This window comes from Leptopilina boulardi, unplaced genomic scaffold (assembly GCF_019393585.1).
Source record: "Leptopilina boulardi isolate dan_hultmark-lab unplaced genomic scaffold, ZJU_Lbou_2.1 LbouV2_332, whole genome shotgun sequence".
In the NCBI taxonomy this organism is placed as follows: Eukaryota; Metazoa; Arthropoda; class Insecta; order Hymenoptera; family Figitidae; genus Leptopilina; species Leptopilina boulardi.
Genome location: NW_026137899.1, coordinates 3,576,625 through 3,597,268, shown reverse-complemented (window position 1 = coordinate 3,597,268; position 20,644 = coordinate 3,576,625). Strand labels below are relative to the sequence as shown.

The following is a 20,644-nucleotide window of genomic DNA, read 5'->3' as shown; positions in this document are numbered from 1 at the left end:
AGGCTTCAATCGAGGGGGAATTTACTCAGGTAGTCAAGTGTACACTCTTCCTGTAATACTTGTGTAATAATGTGTAATACCGGGTAATAATGCGTTATTACAGTACTGTAATAACGCAAAAAACTCCGTAATATCTCTGTAATAATGTGTAATACTCTGTAATAACGTGTAATACTTAGTAATAAGGGTAATATGAGGTATAATACCGGTAGTCAAGTGTACACGTTTTTAACTAGTAAATTCCTTCTCGGCTTCAATAAAATTCTTGTTGTAGAATTAACAAGTCGTCTGTAATTAAAACTACTACTTTAAGTAGTAGATTTTACTACTCAAAGTGGTACAATCAGCTTTAAGAACATTTTTGTTGTAGAATTAACAAATCCTTTGTGATTAAAACTACTACTTTCAGTAGTAGCTTTTACTACTTAAAGTGGTTCAATAGGCTTTAAGAACATTTTCTCGTAGAATTAAAAAATACTTTGGAATTAAAACTATCACTTTAAGTAGTAGATTTTACTGCACCATGTAATTAAACAACTTATAATATAATTAAAAGATGAAAAATTTACAAGTCAAAACTTAAAAAGGATAGTTATAGCAACTAATAATAGTAGTAAAAATAACTACTTTTAATAGTTAAATTACCAATTGGACAAGCAGAAAGTAGTCTTCGAGTAGTTTGCAGACTGTCGTAGTGAGCGTGCGTGCACGGAGAAAAATGGATATTGGTATTTAATATCTATATATTACCCGGTCATTATATTTGACAGTGAACTATAGGACAAGCATCTTGGATACTTAAATTTAGTATCTAAATATATTAAAATGGCTACATCAATCTGTAATGTCCAGGATACTAAAACTTATTACACAGAATATTAGTTTTTTAAATTTCTAACTCTTGAAAAATAAAGGCATTATTTACTAACGTAAATCATATTATTATATAATTATTATTTAATCATAATATTTTATTTTAATTTTATTTTAAATTTATATTAAATTTATAATTAATTAAAATTAATATTTAATATTAATTAATAATTAATTAATATAAATATTAATTAATATTTAATTAAAATTTAAAAAAAATTAAATTAAATTTATAATTAAAATTAAATTTATTTTAAATTTAAATTTTATTTTAATTTAATCATAATATTATTATACTAAATTTTAATTTTGGACTAATTGGGGAAGATATAGTATTAAAATGATTTTTTAATTTTCATAAATAATAAAACCAAAATAAATATAGAAGTTTATTTATTTTTATTTAAAAAGAAAAGTATATGTCAATTTAATGACATTTTCTTTAACATTAGATTTAAAAAAGACACGGAACAGGTTAGTTTCACGTTCCTTGCGTTAAAATGATCGGCGTACGCACTATATATTATGTGAGATTAGATTTGAAGAAAATTTAAATTCTACTTACTTTTATTCAGAACTGAAATCACAATTAACGCCGAATTTGCAGACACTGCAGTACACATGAAGTGACGCATGAAATACGTTATTCTCACGATTTTAACGTTTATTGTCCTAGATACTAAAACTTAGTATATAAATCAATAGGCATCAATATCTACATATTCTATTTTACAACATGTTAGATATTGAAAGAAAACATTTTATATAATAGGTGTTAAAATATAGATATTATAAATTTTTCATTATCTTTGGAAAGTAGGATTCTTAATATCCATTTTTCTCCGTGTGGTTAGTCGGTTAAGGAATCGGATAGCGTGCGTTAGGGTCGAGGGTTCAATTCCTGTCGGTTAGAAATTTTCTCTGTTAGGTACATAATCGTTAGGGCATAAAATAAGCGTCAGTATAGGAGAGAGGATGAAAAAGTCAATTCTACTGATAATAAACCATTATAAATAAAAAATAATTTTATTTTCCTATTTTAAGTAGTAACATCTACTACTTAAAGTAGTAGTTTTAATTGCAAAACATTTATTAATTCTACAAAAAAAATGTTCTTAAAGCCTATTGAACCACTTTCAGTAGTAAAATCCACTACTTACATCTTGAGTCGTTTTAACACTTTTAAATGGAGTTAATGCAATCACAAAATGTCATTCTGTTTAAAATGTTTAACTATTTTTATATAGTTAATAGAACCGTTTAAATTCAGTTGAGGACCTATTGTACTACTCAGAGTAGTTAAAAAGTAGTAAAACCTACTAGTTTTTTTTTCAGTGCCTATAATAATAATTATTCTCTGGCGAGTTTCCCATTTATTTCGCAAGATATTATAATTATAGGTAAGTAGTTAAATATTTTAAATATTAATAAATATATTAGGAATAATAACTATTTTCACTTTGTAACTTTTTCGTGAATTTTGGTGTGCATAGAGTATTTTTATATCTTCTCTGAGTCATTTGCAGAATTAATAAATGTCGGAACATATATTCATATATACAATATATATTTCTTCCAAAATATATAACACGAGATAACTAACAATTTAAAGTCATATTTTTAATAACATTCTGTTTGATAAAACTTACACGTTTAGAGAATTTTTTAAAAAAATCCATATTATTTAAATTTCAATTCACGTACTTATTTTTCCGGCACTTGTAAAGATATATGTAATGGACAATGTGTACGAAAAACACATTTATATACACATACATTATAATTTTTTCATGTATTATCTTTGCTATTACTTCTGTACATTAAAAAGCAGCTACATTCTTTTTAAATGAAATTCCCAAGGGTAGACTAAATGCTTTTCGATAATTTTAGGTAAGGTGGATAAATTAATTATTTACTATAATATTTAAAAATAAAATAATCACAAAATTTTATGGATTTTTTTTATTATTTATTCAATTTATAGTTTGAATAAATTTTATTTATTTATATTTTGTGACTGTTAATTATTATTATATATTATAGTTATTACTGAGAGTTATTTATTATTATTTGGTTATTTCATTTAAATATTGCATAAAATATGAAATTCATTAAAAAATGATAAATTAATTATTCTTGTCAATCAGTATTCATTAAACTAATCTGAGAATAAATCTTGCGTCATAAATATACATTTTTCTTCATTAATTTTTGCTCCACCTCTCCAATTATTTTCAGAATTTACAATAATTCTCTTATTATGTAATTGAAAATTTGAGCTTATTTTATGTGAGTCAAAACAAAAGATCTTTCCAATCTCAAATATATTGGAATTGCTTAAATGCGTTGTAAACCATTTTGAACTTTGCCCCCTGGCCTAAAGCGCTTCATGTTTTTTAAACAAGAGTCACGTGTAAGTTATAGAATATTTATTATGTGGCCTCGAAAATTCTGATTATAAATTATTTAATTTTTAAAATATCGGAATAAAATATATTCGATGATGAATATTTTGTTCCGAAAATAAATTCAAATTTATAATTGAATAAAACATTCGTTAACTAAATAGTTTGTGTAATTAATTCAATTTTTTGTTCTAATCAAAAGAATTGAAATTTTTCTGTTGGAAATTTTATAAAGTGACTCGCCGAGAGAGAAATGAAGTGAAATTCAATTTTAAAAATATAATTTACATAACTTAACATCTGGCATTGGATGAGATTCAATGTAGTATGAGTTTAAAAAAAGCAAATGCTAGTTTACCTTGAGCCAACTTTACCAAAGTTTTGATGGTATTCCAATACGAAGGTCATCATAAATTAAACACAGTTTCGATTATTTTCCAATGTCCACTTGTTTGCATGCGTTTTTGATTCTAGATAAGCCTTGTCAACCTTTGAATTGAGTAGAAAACACTTTTTTGTAAACCTCACGTCCATGTAAATAGCAACGCACTTCATTGACTCTTTGTAGTTCGAATTTTGTTTATTTTACCACAAGAAAATTCAAATTCTTTTTCATCTAAAAAAATAGAATTTTATCCATAAATAGATGGAAATAATAAACTTTTAATCACCTCAAATTGTTTCAATACTATCAACACTGTTTTTCGACTATTTGCGATAAAACTAGATCTAAGATTGTTTCTTGGGGTTCCCAAATATCAATAGAAAAGTCAATTTTTCTGAAAGATATACGTACTAATCACTATATCACTACTTGACAGAAACAAAGTTGTCTGAAGACAAGACAAAAAAAACAATTGATTACTGCGGAGATAATTTTCAAAGTTGAGAAGCGGTATCGTATATATTGATGTTTCGCGGACCTCATTCGACACGAGAACTAGTCCGATGAACTCCTTACTGACTACAAAACTTTGAAGAATAAACTCGTCAGTCCAGTGAATTGAAATTGAAGTGATATGCCACCTTCGCGGCTGATGCCAATACGCATGCGTCATACATCGTCTTGACGTCACTGTGATTTCCAACATTGAGTGGCATTCGATGCATCGTTTTCGTTTATTATTTCGTATATATGTAATACCTATGCAAGTGTGAGAAGCCGGCATGAGTTGCACGCGGGACCGGCGCGGCATCGCTATGGAAGAATTTTTATTCCACATTGTATGTGTATATATAAGAAAACAGGTTTCGTTTCCATTCGAATGACGTTAATATATAAATGACCTTTCTGCAACAACTCCATAAGGGATTTTTTTTAATTTTTAAAGAAAACAATCGTTATGGAAACATTTTGCATTTTATTCTGCGAGCGTTTTAATTGGATTCGCAACCCGATTTTTAAATTATAATTTTAAAAAATCTAAAAAGTTTTTTATTCTACTGATTTTTTAATTTTTGTGTGAGAAGTCGTGTGAAAATGAAAAAATAAGACTTTCTCGGAATTGAAATTCTTCAAAAAATTATTATTTTATGAAATCCCTACTCTTAATATTAAATGGAGTCTACATTAGTAAAAATAGTTAATAGAATTCTAATATATATTTTGGTTTTAAGGGTTTCTCTAATAAAATTGACTAGGAGAAATTGATAGAAATTAACTAGGAGGCACAGGAACTTTTTCCAAATTTAAATTGTCCTGAATTCGAAGATTGTCATAATCATCTTGTGACCTAATCATCATAGACCTAATTGTCATTTCAGCTAACTCTCATTTGGACTAATCTTGTGTAACGTAACTTTTATTTCACAGAAATAAACTAGTCTCATTTTTGTTACAACTCAAAATGAGCCACCTACACGACCTTATTTAGACTAAATAACTTTATCTCACCTAATTCTTGTATAACCTAATGTTTATTTAACCTACTTCTTATCATCTTAATTTAATCTAATTCTTATATAGAGTAATCATTTGACATAATTTATATTTATCTTAATTTTTATCTGCCTTAATTCTCAAATGGTCTAAATCTCACAGAAAAAAACTGAACTCATTTTTGCTGTATCTCATTATGAAATCTGCATCAAAATGAGTTAACAGACAATTTCACGTTACTCAAAATGAACCTGAATAGACAAACTAAAAATATAGGTTATGTTCTACATTATGATATTTTCATATTGGTATAGTTACGAAGTAGTATAAGGAGTCCCCATTCTGTAGGCGATTTTAAAAAAACTGTAGTCAGTTTCTGATACTACTTCATGTTGGTAGTAGAGGAGCCCGGGTGTTTGGCGAAGGGGTTGCTTGGCGCACTTGAGTTTATTCAAAAGTGTTAAGTTAAATTAATTTTTCTCTTCATTCAAGTTAAAGTATGTACTTGATGAACTGTAAGTTTGTACAAAATTTAATTAATATTCATTAATTATTGTGACTAACTGATTTTGGCACTCCAGAGTAATTTTTTAACCTCTTCATTTTTTTGTGATATATCTTTAAAAAATGAATTTTAGAATAGAGCTCAAATAATAAGTTTTGAGATCTATACATTTGTTATTAAGAAACAAAAAAAATTTTAGACGGAAAAAAATAGTTCGCGAAACTTTCGTAAACTAGTTTTTCACTTTTGGACGGTCCCAAAGTTTAGAAATCTTTTCCGCCCTTGCCACACCAATAACTATTGTAAAATTACAGTACAATACTTATATTTTGTTAAGTCTTATATTGTTTAAACTTTAAATCATATAATTTAATTAATTTCACTCCTGCGCCACGCAACCTCGGTTTCCCCTACTTTTCCTCTATTTCAAAAAATCCCTCTTTTTCCCCTTTTTTATGTTGAAACTCGAATAATAGGATATTTAATAAACATCTAAATTTGAACCAAAAAATTACAAGCCTCAGATTCCACAACTTTTATAAACTTTTTTCAATGAATGCAACTATTTCGACTTATTTCTATAAAATGTGACTTTTTTGTTGTAATGAATATCGACTAAAACGACTTGTTTCTCTTTCTAAAATCAATCCTTGGTCTGCCCCATCAAAAATATCCCCGTGGAATTCCCCGAGGATTTCCTCGTGTCAAATTTTGACGGAATTCCTCGAGGATTTCCACGAGGATTTTGTACTCTAATTTTTTTGTCTGTATTTTAAAAATCCGCAAGGAATCCACGAGTATTTTGTACTTTATTTTTTTCGTCTGTTATTAAAAATCTTCACAGATTTCACGTGGATTTTGTACTATAATTTTTTTGTCTGTATTTCAAAAATCCGCAAGGAATCCACGAGGATTTGTACAAAGAGAAAAAATTGAATTTCAAAGTTCGAAAACCTCGAGGAAATTTGTAATTAAATGCCGACAAAAAATATTTACTGAAAAGTCCTCGTGGATATTTTCAACGATCAGGAAATAAAAATATTTAACTTTAAGTTAAAATCATTATGAATTTTTTTGACGACAGTGAAACACAGATAAGATATTTTTAAGATAAAAATCCTCGTGAATTTATAGGTGCAGGGAACTTAATTCAAAGTTCAAAATCCTCTAGGAATTCCTTGCGGATTTTTGAAATACAGACAAAAAATTAAAGTACAAAATCCTCGTGGAATATGTGAAGATTTTTAATAACAGACGAAAAAAATAAAGTACAAAATCCTCGTGGATTCCGTGGGAATTATTAAAAAAGAAACGAAAAAATTAAACTACAAAATCCTCGTAAATTCCGTGAGAATTATTAAAAAAGAAACGAAAAAATTAAAGTACAAAATCCTCGTGGAATATGTGAAGATTTTTAATAACAGAGGAAAAAATAAAGTACTTCCTCGTGGAGAAAGCATTAACATTGAAAAAAACATACAAAAATAATATGATAATATAAACATTTAAGTACCTATACATTTGAGTTTAATTTAAAGAATTAATGGAAGTTAAAAAATTAAAAATTCACATTTTAGCCGAAATTTCTAAATATTAATGAAAAATAATATATAATTTATAATTATTTACAATTATAATAATTCGTTTCAATGAAAGGAACACAATTATTTTATATTTAAACTTGAATTTAAATAAATACAAAATTTTTCAGCAAAAATATAAATTTTATATTTTTTAACTTTCATTAATTCTTTAAATTTAAATTAAAACTATACTTTATATATACCGATGGATTTGTCTTGATGTAAGGAATACGATTTTATTATATATAACCTTAAATTTTTCTATTTAAAAATTTTTTCGATTAAAAAAAATTTTTGGAAAAAAGACGATTAAATTTTTTTTTGGTATTTTTTAAAATCCTTTGGTCAGTTTTCAGATATTAATATGATAAATAAGCCTACCAAATTTTATCTAAATCCATTAAAACCTGTTAAAGTTATCTTCTAAACAAAAAAGGGATCCATACACACATACATACATCCGGACAATTGATCAGGATCTCATATAACATGTTTCTATATAGAGAAAAATTTGTTTCCGACACTTTGAAAATTTTTATAAACGAAAGGACTACCCTATTGAAAATCCCTGTACAAGATCTTGTGCAAGAAAATGTACATGTTCAGCAGCTGAACTTTTACCTGTTCTGGTAGGAACATGTACAAGATCTTGTACAATTTCCGCACTAGAATTTGGAACAAGTTCTTGTATTAGAACTTGTACACGATCTTGTGCAAGATCTTGTACAAAAATACATTTAATATTTGTATACAAGAAAATGTACAAGAACACGTAGATTTTCTCGTACAGGTTCATTTATGTCTTCGTTTAATAAAAATTAAAAACTTTAAAGGCTGCGCAGTAGTTTTCTTAGGACTTTACAGCTGCGCAATAATTTTTGGCATGCTTAAATAAAAGGTTTTAATAATTCTAAATTATTAAAGTCTCAAATTTTTTTCAAAAAAAATTTTTTTTTAATGAACTTGTACAAGAACATGTACAAGAAAATGTACATTTTCTCGTATACAAATATTAAATATATTTACTTGTACAAGAACTTGTTCCAAATTCTGATGCCGAAATTGTACAAGATCTTGTACATGTTCTTACCAGAACAGGTACAAGTTCAGCAGCTGAGCATGTACATTTTCTTGTACAAGGTCTTGTACAGGGTTTTTCAATAGGGTACAAAGCTTTCTCCACGAGGAAGCAAAAAGTGAGATTTTAACTCGGGATGATTACTTTGCCAGTATTATTCCAGTACTTACCCCTATTGAAAAACTCTGTACAAGAAAATGTACATATTCTTGTACAAGTTTATTTAAAAAATTTTTTGTTTTAAATTTGAGTTTTTAATAATTTAGAATCATTAAAACCTTTTACTTATGCATGCCAAAAATTATTGCGCAACTGTAAAGTTCTAAGAAAACTACTGCGCAGCCCAGGGCTGAAATTTGAGATAAAAAATTAGACAACTCAAATAAATTTTAATATATATAATGTTTTCCACGCATCTCAAATTTTTTTGAGATTTTTTTTTCTTTCAGTACTAATTGATACTAGCTTCCATGAATTTTTTCAAATTCTTTTAGCTAGCCGTTTTCGAGTTATGGAATTCTGAAAATTGGAGAATTTTCATGACTTTTACACTGCAAAAAGAAGAATCTTATTATAAGATACATTGGAAGCAAGTTACCAAAAGTATCTTCCTATCTATCTTATATCTTAAGAAACTAATGCATTTTAAGTTGTTTTAGATAACTTAGAAGCAAGTTATAAAAAACATTTTAAGAAGGCGACTGAAACATCTTAAAATAAGATACTTCTTTTTGCAGTGTAGTTTCTGAATGCTCATAACTTCCTTAAAAATGCATCAATTTTAAAAGTTTTTTTTAAAAATGTGTGTTTTTAAAGGTACTTTAAAAAAAATCGAAAATTTTTTTTAAATGATATTACTATTAAATTTTTGAGTTTCAATGATAAAAAGTCATTTTTCTCATTTGACGTACTAATCGATTTTTTTAAAATTATTTTGCCCTGCCCAATAATGGGCAAACAATTTTTACATTATTTTCGGAATTTTTCAAAAAATGTTTAGTTTTGAATTTTTTAAAAATATTTTTGGTTTTTTTATACTACGTACTTTTATTTATTTTGATGCGCAGATTACGAAAATCATACTTGCAATACCCGAAAACTTGATTTTTATGTTGAAAACTATAAAAAAGTTCCAAAACTTATGATTTTTTCGTTTATAGGGTAAAATATGAAAAATTAAAAAAAAACTTTCATATACAAAAGTTATAGATCTTATTAAAATACTTTTTTTATATCCGATGCATTTCTTTCAATTTTGCATATTTTACCTAATAAACGAAAAAAACCATAAATTTTGGAACTTTTTTATGGTTTTCGCCATAAAAATCAAATTTTCGGGTATTGTATTTGAAAAAAAAATTGATCATTACGTCAAATGAGAAAAATGACTTTTTATAATTAAAACTCAAAAATTTGATAGCAATATCGTTTAAAAAAAATTTTCAATTTTTTTGTACGTTTAAAAACATACATTTTGAAAAAAAAACTTTTAAAATTGATGCATTTTGCTTCCTCGTGGAGAAAGCTTTGTAGTCCTTTCGTTTATAAAAATTTTCAAAATGGCTAAAACAAAATTTTCTCTATATAGAAACATATTATATGAGATCCTGATCAATTGTCCGGATATATGGATATATTAAGGAAATATTCCCGTGAAATTCATGTAATATTGAGAGGATATCCCTGTGATATTGAGTGGAATATTCCTGTGATATTGAGGTAATATTCCTCTGATATTGAGAGAATATTCCAGTGATATTGATGAGATAATTTATAAAATTCTGAAAAAAAATTTCTATTTTTTTCATCTATTTATTTTTTTATTTAAATATTCAAGACAAACAACATTTTAGAATTTTCTAAATTACAGAAATATTCTGTCAATATCACAGAGATATTCCCTCAATGTCACAGGAATATTCCCACTTGATATCTCCGTGACATTTAACCAATATTCGTGCTACTTGGGAATTAGTACTGAAAAAAAAATCGGAGATGCAATTGCAGTTGGACTTTCACTTTGGCGTGGAATACAACATAATAATACCTTCTCATGTGATGAGAATGGAAAAATAAATGATTTTTTCATTAAAATCTCAAAAACGTAAAGAGATAGAGAAAAATGTTTAATGGCAAAGTTGTAGCTGATAAAATTTTGAAGAAAAAAGTCTCTGGGGTCATTATACCAAAATGAATACATTACAAGATAATTGAGTCAGAAAGACTGATTTTTGAGTAAAAAAATATAAATAATATGTATATAGAGTGGTTTTTTTCTAAAGTAATATTTTTTTCACTTGTATCATATTTTTTGAGTCTATTGTGACGAGAATGTGTCTATTTTATGGACTGATTTTTCCACCCCATAATAAAATTTAATTTTTCATGAAAAATGTCTTTTTTTGGCGTTTTTTAGATGTTTTTCGACAATTAAACTACTGTAACTTTTACAATTTTATTTTAATCAAAAAATTTCATTTAAAAAAATTGTTTTCTTTTTCCTGGACTATAAAGCTGTGTAGTGTAGTATAGGCTAACGAACTTAACCTATATTTTGAAACTAACTTTGTGTATGCAAAATTGCAAATCGATTTGTTTCGATTTACAAAAGTTATTGTGTCAACAACATTTTGTGTCTACATATATACATACCTACATACATACATACATACATACATACATACACACAGCCGGGGCCCTGAGCAGCTGCTTATTTTGCTTACATATAAAGCCGGCCCTGACGCAGTCTTTAAAGTTTTTAATTTTTACTAACCGAAGACAAATGAACCTGTACAAAAACATGTCCATTTTCTTGTATACAAATATTAAACATACACGGAAAAACTTTGTTTAAGAATCATTCCTGAATTTGTTTCGGAATGGAGGATATGAGAAAAATTCTGCAAAATTTACAGAAAAATACAAAAATCATTCAAGAAAATACTTGTATTTTTATTTTGACATTGGAAGACTTCTTGTTAATGCCGCAATTGGAATATCTCAGTCACTGGGCGTTGAAAGTTTCTTGAACTGTTTTAGAAGACACAGTACAGTAACCAAGCACTAGGCAGCCCAGGTGAAAATGATCCTCACGAATAACGTGTGGAATTCGTCCGGAATTCGTCCAAATTCCCTTAAGAATTCGTTTAGAATTCGTTCAGATTTCCTGTCGAATTCTGGAAAACGCCGTGTGGCGATTTGAAACAGAATTCGTCCACAAATTAAACGGAATTCGTGCGATTTTGATAAGAAAAACGAATACAAAAAAATTTTCTCTTAAATTTCCGACCGAATTTCGTACGGTATTCATATCAATTTCTTATAGGAATCCACACGAAGTTTATATAAAGAATTCCTTAGTAATTCGCACGAATACCGCGCAATATTCGGTCGAAAAAGTAGGCGAATATATTTTTAAAAAAATTTTTCATCCAAAATTCCGTTCGGAATTCCCATCAATTTCTTATAGGAATCCACACGAAGCTTATTTGAAGAATTCCTTGGTAATTCGCACGAATACTGCATACTATTCGGTCGGAAAAGTGGGCGGATATTTTTTTAAACAAATTTTTCATCCAAAATTCCGTTCGGAATTCCCATCAATTTCTTATAGGAATCCACACGAAGTTTATTTAAAGAATTCCTTAGTAATTCGCACGAATACCGCGCACTATACGTTCGGAAAAGTGGGCGAATATTTTTTTAAAAATATTTTTCAGCCAAAATTCCGTTCAGAATTCCCATCAATTTCTTATAGGAATCCACGCGAAGTTTATTTAAAGAATTTCTTGGTAATTCGCACGAATACCGCGTACTATTCGGTCGGAAAAGTGGACGAATATATTTTTCAAAATATTAATCAGCCTAAATTCCGTTCGGAATTCCCATCCATTTCTTATAGGAATCCACGCGAAGTTTATTTAAAGAATTTCTTGGTAATTCGCACGAATACCGCGCACTTTTCGGTCGGAAAAGTGGACGAATATATTTTTCAAAATATTAATCAGCCAAAATTCCGTTCTGAATTCCTATCAAATTCTTATTGGAATCCACACGAACTGTTTTTAAAATATTCGTTAGTAATTCGCACGAATACCATACGAATTTCGGTCGAAAATTTGGTCAAAATTTTTTTTTGTATTTATTTTTCTGAAAAAAGTTGCACGAATTCCTATTAAATTATGGACGAATTCTGTTTCAAATCGCCACACGGCGTTTTCCAGAATTCGACAGGAAATCTGGACGAAATCTAAACGAATTCTTTCGGAAATCTGGACGAATTTCGAACGAATTCCAAACGAATTCCTTACGAATCATTTGCACCTGGGAGGGATTGGTTGCGTCAAATATGTTTCCAATGCATAATACCATAAGCTGCTAAGGTAGCTGAGTGATGTAAAGCGGAGTTTTTGGACTCTCGAGGACGTAGGATCGAGTCCTCCCAGAGTAAATTTTTTTTCTCGCAAACGTAAAAATTTATTCTTAAACGAGTTCAAGACTTTCTGTAGTGAGTTTAGGAAGTTGTCTTGAATTTGTCTACAATTCTTATAGAAATACTGCTTAGAATTTTTCAAAGAAAATATAAATAAGATTTCTTAAATTATTCTCATATCCTCAGTTCCTAAACAAATTTAGGAATAATTTTTGCACAAAGTTTTTCCGTGTATTTTTTGTACACGATCTTGTGCAAGATCTGATACAAGAACTTGTTCCAAATTCTGGTGCCGAAATTGTACAAGATCTTGTACACTTTCTTGTACAGGGATTTTCAAGATGGACGTTAGTATTGGTGAGCGGGAGAGAATCAGTACTGGACATCGTTACAAGCCGGGGTTGGCCCACTATACTGACTGGCAGTATTGAGTCAGTACTATGCCAGTGGCATATTTCCCTACTGAAAATTCTCATTTAGGATCTTATATAGGAAATTGAGACATGATTTGAAGTGGGGTTCGATGTAAATTCTTATAAACGTATTCTTAGGTAATAAATTATGTAAATTCCTATGTGAAATCCTACAATTTTTTCTCGTCACATTTTTTCCTTCAATTTCTTATGTCAATTTCCTTCGTGTTTTTTCATAAAAAAATCCTACGAAAATTCATTGCTCAATCCTTAACTAGAAATTTTCCTATATCAAATCATGCATCAAATTTTTTTTCGATTCTTGAATAAAAAATTATTACAAAAAATCTGACATGAAATCATATTAAAAATCCTCACGTGGGATTATATATATAATTGATTTGAACATAAGAAATCATATAGGATTTCATGTAGATTCTGAAATATGTATCTAAGATTTTACATGAAATTATATAAAGGAAACAATTAATATAGGATTTCATATAGGAATTTACATAATTTATTACCTAAGAATACGTTTATAAGAATTTACATCGTATCCCACTTCAAATCATGTCTCAATTTCCTATATGATTTTTCATAAGATCCTATATAGTTTCATACATGATACATAGGATTTTATGTGGATTTTAATATATGAATTTATGTGAGATCCTATATATAAGATCCTACATGAAAATTTTCAGTAGGGTTCTACTTGGGATATAATTCTGACTTCATCGTAAAAAATTAAAATGCACCTTTAAAAAGTCTACTATTAATTATTTATAAATAGTTCCTAGTAAATAATTAATAAAAAATATAATCAACAGTTTGTTATCTCATGTTTCATGATATTCACATTTATATCTATAAAGTATAAATGTTTTGAACACTTTTCTCGAATGTTTGATAATAAATCATGTTAAATCATAACATCCTAATCATAGACACTGAGTAACTGACCATATTTCTTCTTTTTTATATATTCTAATTACTTGTCATTTCGGAAATTCCAAATGATTTTCCCCGTCATTTTTAAAACCTAATCGATATTTGCAAAAAAAGAAAAAAGATTTTTTCAAAGCTTGATTTGCTGTCATGTGCTAGACAAAAATATTAACACTCAGCGATTCCTTACACTATTATACTCTCTATAAAAAACAAAATTTCAGTTTTTTAATGTTTCTTTACAAATTAGACAATCAACAAGTAATTATTTATATAGTTTTTTAAATCATTTTATAGAAAACAAATTTTCAAATTTATTAATTTAATTTTGACAAAAAAATTTTCTCAGGAAAGTGAAAATATTTATTTCTTATTGTCTAAACTTTTTTGTGGTTCTCTGTAATTATTTATAATATAAATTTGTTAATTTTTATTAAAATCAATTGAAGAAGAGTGATTGCATTTTTGAATTATTTAATTATTACCTTTATCTTTCCTTTTATGATTACATCTGATTATTTAATAGAATTTAAACTCTTCTTATCAAAGATGATGTAACATACAAAAAATTTTATGAAAATTATTATGTTTGGATAGTAGATTAAATTTGTCTGACAACAAGACTCTCATTAATAGAGACACACATTAAACAACAATATTTTGCAATTTTTCAACATTTACAATCTGCATCACGTGAAGCATGAAACATGTGAGAACAAAAATGTTTTCTTTATGTCTCTAGTGCAAATATAGATTTTTATTTTTTCCTATCTTATTTTTAGAGTGGGTCAAATTCCAATTTATAAATTTCTACCCTAGGAAATTTTACTTACTCTGAAATTAATTTTTTTTTCTACATATGAGGCAAAATTCCTGAAATGTCCGAACAAAAAATTAAAAGTTCTCAAATTTAATCCATACTTTTCTAACATGTTGTTATTGTTGGTGAAAGTCTAAAAATCAATTATTATTGAATTTAATAAAATAATTTTGAATTACAACGTTTTTAATTTTTGACTTTTGAAAAAAAAAATTTTTTTCAATGTACAATATTTATAAGTAGAATGCATAAAAGTTAACATATATATAATGATTTTTAAAGCTTTTTTGACGAGCTACACGCTGTTAATAAAAATTTTTTTTTTTAAATAAGATTTGACCTTGAAATTCAAGGTCAAAATGTTAATTTACGTTTATCTCAAAATCGGATTTTTTAAAATTATTTTTAACTATCTCAATGGAAAGCTTGACTAATTTCCTACAAAACATGTAATTTTTAGAGTGGGATCTTTTAAAGTTTTTGAGATATTGATTAATTAATTAATTAATGTTTATAACAAATGAAATATTTTACAAACGAATAAAGTTACCGTAATTCTGAAGTTAGTAATTGAAAGTTAACGTAATTCCGCATCCAACGAGCCCTATATGAAGTATTTTGGATAAGTAGATTGTTAATAAACAATTAGTTAACATTGCAATTGTTTATTAACAATCTGCTTATCCAAAATACTTCATATAGGGCTCGTTGGATGTGGAATTACCTTAACTTTCAATTGGTAAGTTCAGAATTACCATAACTTTATTTGTTTGTAAAATATTTTATTTTTTACTAACAACTATCTATTGGAATAATTTAAAGAAATTAAATTTCATTTAATGTTTTTTATCACCGACATAGTACTGATTCGGTGTATTAGTCAGTACACTGCCAGTACTGAAAGTCAATACCGACAGCCAGTATTGGATCAGTACCATGCCGGTGTTTAATTACGGCGAGCTACGGATATTTCTACTTGGGATAATTTGTTAATTCGCGGATCGATGTTAACGTAGATACGTGGTCTACCAAATTAATTGTACATTTTTATTATTGTTGCCACGATGTTATTTTTGAAAAACTTATTTTTTTAACCACAATTGTCTTGTTTTGACAATGCTGTAAAAAACAATTAAATTGCAACAAATCAGGTGAGTATCCCGTGTAGAAATTTTGCCATAGCTTGGATCGGGGCCGGATCGGACGGGAGTATGACGCTACTACGCCTGATGTGTCCCTGATCAAGAAATCCACATTTTCTCGTGGCCCTAAACTGTTCCTGATCGGGACCAGATTATTATTCACTACCAGGAATACCAGGGCCCTGGTAGGGAAATTTCTACACGGGATATTTCGACATGGAATTCATCGCTGAACATGAATATTGTTTGATTTTATCAATTTATTACGTTTTCAAAAAAACATTTTTTCAACTACCGCATCCTGCTCTAGTGAAAAATAACTTTATAGTAACTTTTAATGTTAACAATAAAGTCACTAAATTTTCTCTAGAGCAGGGTGTGGTAGTTGACGAGAATTATGACAAATGGCGAGTGCATGAGTAGTATAAGGAGACCCGACGGCCATGAGAATTTGACAAGCATCGTGGACTGATTTTCGGTTTTCTAATTCACAGCGTTTGTCAAAAATGCTCAGCTAGCGCTCCTCGCGGAGAAAATAAGTACTGCGTATATTCAAAATTTTATAACCAAACAAATTTGTTTTATTTTACAATGTCATCATGGCAGTGTCTCTGTACATATATTAATTTTTTTGTGAAATAGTTATTTGTCAAAAATTTGTTTTGTGTAAGTGTTAAAATGATACATAACAACTTTTTTTCTCACTGATGCGTCTTTTTCTATTTTTGCAAATCCTATAAAATCACCATCACCTTCTGTGTAACACCATCTGTCATGAGGTAAAAATTCATCCTTCATATTGCTCAACAGATACTTGTAATTAAATGGATATTTTATATAATTATTTAATGCTTTTAAATAATAAACAAACCATTTTTGTTTCTAATATGTCATGAACATAACATTGTAGCAGACGACATTTATTGCCTCCTTTCTCCGCGAGGAGCGCTAGCTGAGCATTTTTGACAAACGCTGTGAATTAGAAAACCGAAAATCAGTCCACTATGAATGTATGTCGTCGGGTCTCCTTATACTACTCCATGGGCGAGTGAGTACAATGGAAACCAACCAATATACAAAGAAAATTAAAGCCAATTGAACAAGAGACTCAAGAAGGAGTTGCAGCTGTTCACGCAAGAAAAGAAAAATAAAGTTTTATTTTCATAATTATTTTACGTATAACTAAAAATAATATATTATATGATGTAAATGTTATTAAGATGTATTACATATTTTAAAATTATCTCGCGCTAATTATTGCGACCAATCAGGTGTCTTTAACTGAATAGGTTATGTTTATTTTCACAACGTAACAGCTGTTCACTAATCTAAAAGTATAATAAAAGACTTAATGATAGAACGTCCAAGCGCCCGTCCTGCCGGAAGGCTTTTTTGGATGGCCCTATATATATGAGGGTGGTAAAAAGGGAACTCAAAATTTTTTTCTGTCACCCTTTCTTATTAAAGTAGACGTAAAAACGAAAAAAATCATGCGTTAGACTTTTAAAAAAATAATATTAAACCATGTTTCGAAGCCTTCAAACTTTGCATGTTTGCTACAAGCCAAAAAAACAGTTTTTCATAAATTCACTGTAAAATCTACAAAAACCAATATTTTTCGGTCTAACTACTCTCATTTTCTTCTGAAGCCTTCAAAGAATAAAATGTGACAGTTTATTTTAAAAAAAATTCAGTTTAAATATTTTTTTGGATTCGTCAAAAAAACCCTATAAAAACGTTCTTTTTCTTTGAATTCCCTAGCCTAGGGATTTTATTTTACAAATTTTATGTTTACATGCGCTAAAAGCTTGTGTTTTTACCTTTCCAACGATATATTTTACTTTTGGATTATCTGAATCCATGTTAATTTTATAAAGCGATTTCGTAGGGACTCACGTGAGTTTTTTTCATCCTGCCGGAAGGCTGTTGGACGTTCTATCATTAAAGGAGATTCAAAATTTATTTCCGCTTTGTGTAAAATAGTGAAATAATTATTCATTTTATATATATAGTTAAGATGGTAACTAGGTGTCTCCTATTAAGTATTTTATTAACCTAATCATATCTGATAAGGTAAAAATGTAATTGACCAACAGTCAAATTTTTATGTACGAAACTCGTACAAATATTTTTCGTGCATGGTTTCTGAAAAATATTTGTACGAGTTTCGTACATAAAAATTTGACTATTGGTCAATTACATTTCTACCTTATCAGATATGATTAGGTTAATGAAATACTTAATAGGAGACACGTAGTTTTTTTTTTTTTTTGCTTAGGGACTATTGGGAAATCTGTATACAGATACCTTGACTTCCGCATACCAAGGTTATGTGGGGTTGGTAAAAAAAAAAAAAAAAGGAAAACACTAAACAAAATAAGCTGGCGAACTACTACCAGCCCCGACCCACTAAAACCCGTCAACCCTTCTTGGGAGCCCTTTTATCCACCCTCGGTACTGTCGTGAAGACTCTTGCCTTCGAGAGAGGAGACAATATTAAAATTCAAAAACAAAATTACCATCCTCGCTATATATATATATAGGTATATGGTGTAAAATTCCTGTAGCGAACTAAGTAAAAAAAAAAAGTTGATCGGATCGGGCTGTAACTTGCACATAGTTTAGCCCTAGGAGTGAGTAATTTAACCACGAAGTAATGTTAGGTTTTTTCAAAAACTGTCGGAGAGCGAGGGGGTTGAATTTTTTAAAAAAATTTAAACAGTGAATTTTTAAAGACATGTAACTTTTAAACAGAAAAAAGAAAAAAAAATTTTCTATGTTTTCGAAATGTTTTTTCCTGCTCTTTCGAATGGTGCAAAAATAATTTTTTAATTCAAATTTTAACCCATTTTTTTGAAAATTAAACTTTTTTCGAATTTTTTTTTATGTTTGGTCCTAGGGCTAAACTTTGTGCAAGTTACAGCCCGATTCGATCAACTTTTTTTTTACTTAGTTCGCTACAGGAATTTTACCCTATATATATATAATTTAAACATTTTCAATGTTTGTGTTTTTGATAAATAAGATTTATGTATAATATAAAATTTAAATATTAGCGCTTATTTTTGACGAAATCAACTTCAGCTCCACCTGTACATTTCTAATCATGCTTAGTATTAAAAACATTTGTAGTAATGTACACACGTATTAATGTAAGCCTTATCGTAGTAATGAACGCATTGGCATTTTTTTAATTCTTTTCTTTTAATGGGTACAAATTAACTTATTTGAGTCACTTACATATTTTTTTAATTCTATGAAAGATCAGGTAATCATAAAAAAGAATTACTAATAACCATTCACTATAAATTATTTAAATGTTTATTTGAAAATGACTGATTTTTAAGAAATGTGAAATATTCTGTTGTTGATTGAAAATTTTTTTAAAGTGAAAATTCTAACCATTTACTTTTATGGGTTTATAGGCCTCATTTTAATATAAGTGAAAGTGAGAGTTGATGCCAACACGAACTTAATTTTTAAGTAGCATTATTCATAATTAAGAATCTCGTAATTGAAGGGTGACAAAAATATTGCTTATTAAAGTTTTTGTAATTGCAATAAGACTTATCGAAAAAAGAAACTGATTTCTAGTATTGTTTACAAACAATAAACTCGTCATGTAATGGCTCCTATAATGTATTATTACAATTTTACCCACCAGGAAATGCAGAAATTTATGAAGACACTTATTTCATCTATTGACGCACAATTTCTTAATTACAATCTTATGAATTTCTGATTCCATACGTAAATCGCACATTAAAATTTCATGTATCTATTTTTACGCTATTAAACAATAATAAATAATTATTTAAAGTAATAGATACATCTGTTCTAACATGCCAACATCACGTGAGAGATGAATTTATTATCCTTTATTTAAAAAAAAAAGTAATTAAACACGTGCTAATGTAAAGAGACGCTTTTATTATGACCTTGCGTTTCAATGATATTTCTTATTTCATTTCAATTAGCTAAATTTACACTATGTAATTAAAACATCATTTGTCTTTAAATTTCACTGAAATATTGCCGTTTTTACAGCTTACTAAGATTATCTTCGATTATTTTTAATTTTATCATTTTTCCCATTTTTATATTTTGTAAAGCATATTATTTATATATTTATTTTTACCAACTGTTTTTTTTGTTTGGAAGGGGGAAAGCGCATGTTTTTAACCGTGTATTACTCATTTAATCAAAATAAAAACTTTAATAATGTTATTAAGTTATATTTCGATCTCGGAGAATTTTTTTCAACACAATATTTTGATAGTACATTTAATGCCAAGTAAAATGAGCTATTGTTGAACATTACAGTACCTGGCAATTTTCGTGAAGGTCGTTTTTCAATTATTTGTGTAAAGATGCTTTTATAGCTTCTTGGTTTTCGGCGAGGGATGCATTTTTACGGAGAATCACTGAATTGATTATTAAAAATTGTTAAGAATGTATTGAAATTTTATATTTAATTTTTAATTTATTTAAATTTTTTCTTTTATATCAAGCAATAAATAAACCTTACTTTTTAAACAATAGTTTTGTCATTAACTGTTAAAA

General features: G+C 28.1%; 2 protein-coding genes across 2 annotated transcripts in view; one reads left to right on the top strand and one right to left on the bottom strand.

The window, feature by feature from the left end:
• Window positions 1–4,238, bottom strand: part of LOC127285396 (uncharacterized) — a 28,785-nt gene extending 24,547 nt beyond the window's left edge. The window contains exon 1 of the mRNA XM_051311387.1: window positions 3,637–4,238. The gene's annotated coding sequence lies outside the window, so the exon portion shown is untranslated. The remainder of the gene's footprint in view (window positions 1–3,636) is intronic.
• LOC127285408 (afadin- and alpha-actinin-binding protein-like) overlaps window positions 1–20,644 on the top strand; it is a 100,809-nt gene that overhangs the window by 35,756 nt on the left and 44,409 nt on the right. The gene's annotated exons all lie outside the window — the stretch shown is intronic.